Source organism: Pundamilia nyererei, unplaced genomic scaffold, assembly GCF_000239375.1.
Source record: "Pundamilia nyererei isolate P.nyererei 1_Seehausen unplaced genomic scaffold, PunNye1.0 scaffold00354, whole genome shotgun sequence".
Classification (NCBI taxonomy): domain Eukaryota; kingdom Metazoa; phylum Chordata; class Actinopteri; order Cichliformes; family Cichlidae; genus Pundamilia; species Pundamilia nyererei.
Genome location: NW_005187755.1, coordinates 171,124 through 174,335, shown reverse-complemented (window position 1 = coordinate 174,335; position 3,212 = coordinate 171,124).

Here is a 3,212-nt window from a genome sequence, read left to right as displayed (position 1 = left end):
GTGTGTGTGTGTGTGTGTGTGTGTGTGTGTGTGTGTGTGTGTGTGTGTGTGTGTGTGTGTGTGTGTGTGCTTTAAGAGCTTTGCGTGGTGAGTAAGACTTGAAAAGTTCGCTATAGCCTAAAGTCTATTTAAGGGAAGGATGGAAAGTTGGAAAAGTCGCCTAAATTAAAAAATAAAAAAAAATGCTCCTTATCACTGCTCTATCTTTAAGACACCAAAATATGACGAAACAATAATTACGGTTTATTTTATGCATTTTTCAAAAAAAAGTGGATATTTTCACAAGAGAAAGTCGTATAGACTGAAATAGCTTCACATGCAGCGAGAAAAAGTGCAAGGTATAAAGTTGCTCCTAAAAATCTATATGTGTTAGATGCTCATGGGGGAAACAGAAAAACTTTAAGGTCTACTAGAGACCCTTTTACAACCCCGTGCACAGGGGTACATGAGATTTCCAAGGAATGGAGTTGTTATTTTCCCGAGAACTGTTTGGTCAGTACTCAGTGGTTTTGTACTTATTGATCTCCAGTTTCAAACATAAGATGAGGTCTGCCGTTACCGCGGTGACTTTCGATGGGTTAAACCTGAAATGACCCCGCTAAGCTTTAATCCTGCTTCATTTCAGGTGTGCTGTTTTCCGTTTATGCGTTATTGGCTGGTTCGTGTGTTTCTGTGCCATTAAACAACAAAAAGCACAGCTTTTAAGTCACGGCTCGCAATTTTTGAGGACATTTTTCTTGACATTCCCAGTACTTTAATCACTTCTCAATAAAAGTGAAATCCCCAGAAATGTAATAGCTTTCTATTACTGAGATCTAAACTTGAAAATCCGCTTTCTCGTTGAGAGTTGGAAGAAAGCTCTTAATTGTCTATGCTAGACATACAGCCAGGAGTCGAGTAGTTTAGTTTAGCCCTAAATATGTAAACAACTCAATAAGAGAAACAAAGCAGAAAAATGATAATTTGTGGTTTTTCAAGGAATTTGTGGCAATATATTTCTTTGTCAGTTGAGGACTTATCTGGGTAACATTTTCCTCCTGCCTTTAATCTTTATGCTAAGCTAGTGGAAACAATATCTTGGCTGTAGCTTCATATTTAACAGACACATATCAGAGTGGTATTGATCTTGTCATCTAGCCCTCAGCAAAAGAGCTGCCGCAGCCATTTAATTTATCTTGATCTAAAATATCCTTGGCTACAGAGAGCATGCTATTTTTTCATCTGTCAGTCTGACCCATGTCTTAATAAGGAGATAAATATAAAGCATAAACACCATTCCATCAGAGCAAATAGCAACATGTATGTGTTGAAGAGTGCTTTTGTTGCTTTAAACCAAACACAGGTTGTGGATAGGAAAGCTGAGCTCTGGTGTGAGTCATACATTTCATATGCTCACTATCCATCCTAATGTTGTGGAAAAATTACTAAAATTATTAAATAAAAAATAATTCAAAATTATCAATGACAAAGCTGAAGACATAGACAAATGCAAAAACAAGTGAAGGCCTAATAGAGCATCTAAAGAGATCATTTGGTGATGCCCATGGATTTTAAAGTTTAGGAAGCCATTGATTGCAAAGTATTGAAAACAATCCTTTCACTGGAAATCATGTTTGTTTTGTACAGTTACCTTTGAGAAAATGGGGGGAATATGTATAAAAATATCTGTAATTCCCAAACAGTGCAAACATTATTGTTAAAGCCCTTGAATTAAAGCTGTATATAATATAATCAATCAATATAATCAAAGAATTTTACTGCAGAGACTCCATATGAGGTGTATGGAAACTCCAAGAAAGAGAGAGAGGAGAGCTGAAGGAGACTGTCTTCAGTCCTCTCATTTGTCAGTCGTATTGACCGAGTGCCACTGGCTCCAGATCTGTATCACATTTAATGTAATCAACACTGTGTTTCTGTCTAGAGAAGACTCGGGACGCATACAGATAAAAGTACTCTTAGTGGAGTCCTAGATGGTGGAGAAGAGCCCTTAAAGCATCCAGCAGTGAAACTGAAGGTGACTAAGGAGTAAGTTCTCACTGTACTCAGTGGTATCTTGCTCTTTTTCTTACTTCTGTCTTTGACAGCTGCATTGTCTATTACCAGTCCACTCAGGCCAGGGACAAGCCTGTGGGGAGCATTGTTTGTCACAATTTCAGACTTTTGACTCATAACTTTGTGCCTGAAAATAGCAGTGGACTCACTTTTATACTCCTGGTACTTCTAGTACAGAGGTTCCCAAAGTGGGGGGCCCGCCCCCGCAGAGCCATTGCAGTGTATGTTGGAGGATGTGTTTTTACATTTTTCTTGTAAAACAAAGTTTGGGAACCACTGTTCTAATATATCAACTGTCCACTGCTTAAAAACTAAGTGTATACTTATCAGCTAGACACTGTCGACCGTTTGTGTATAATGAAAAGTTGCTATGCACGATATTATGTTTGATTAAACATACTTAAATATAGTACAATAGGATTCCATAACTTTCATTATGGTTCTATATGTACATGCTTTATGGTTTATCTAAATGTTAATGGCATGCATAAAATGAGTCCAGAATAATTTACATGGCTTCAAATTCCAGATTTATACAGATTTATCTGACAGTAAACTTTTTCTCTAGTCCCTATTGTCATGACAAAAAAGTGATATCATGCTTTTATAGGTTATTGAAGGTGTATACGCACTATTTTAGCCCATTGGTAGGTGGCTGCTCGGTAGCATGATGATGTCATACCGTAATGTCTGACAGAAAATAATCTCCAGAGGACTAAGATGTCTTATAGGAGGAGTTGGTGAACAAACAGAAAGTCAGGCAGACAGAGATTTAATATATTATGTTAAGCAGATGTTCAAATGATAATTGTTGTTGTGAAGTCAAAGCGTCGTAAGTACCTCAGAATCACATTATTTACACATAAAAGCCATAGTAACATTTCATTTAAGTTGGGTTTCTTGTTAGAGAAGTCCAATGTTTGCTCTTTTTTTTAGACTCCACTTAGTCTCTGAGGAAATATCTAGCAAGGAGCAATCTGTTACTAAATGCTCATTTTACCAGTTCTGTTATCCATCTTTATCCGAATCAGAATTTTAATTATAACATTAAAACAATGAGCTACAACACATTGTGGCTCACAGAGCTGAGGGAAGCTGCAGAATTAAACAATGACAAACAATGTCTATCACTCACTCACACACACACACACACACACACA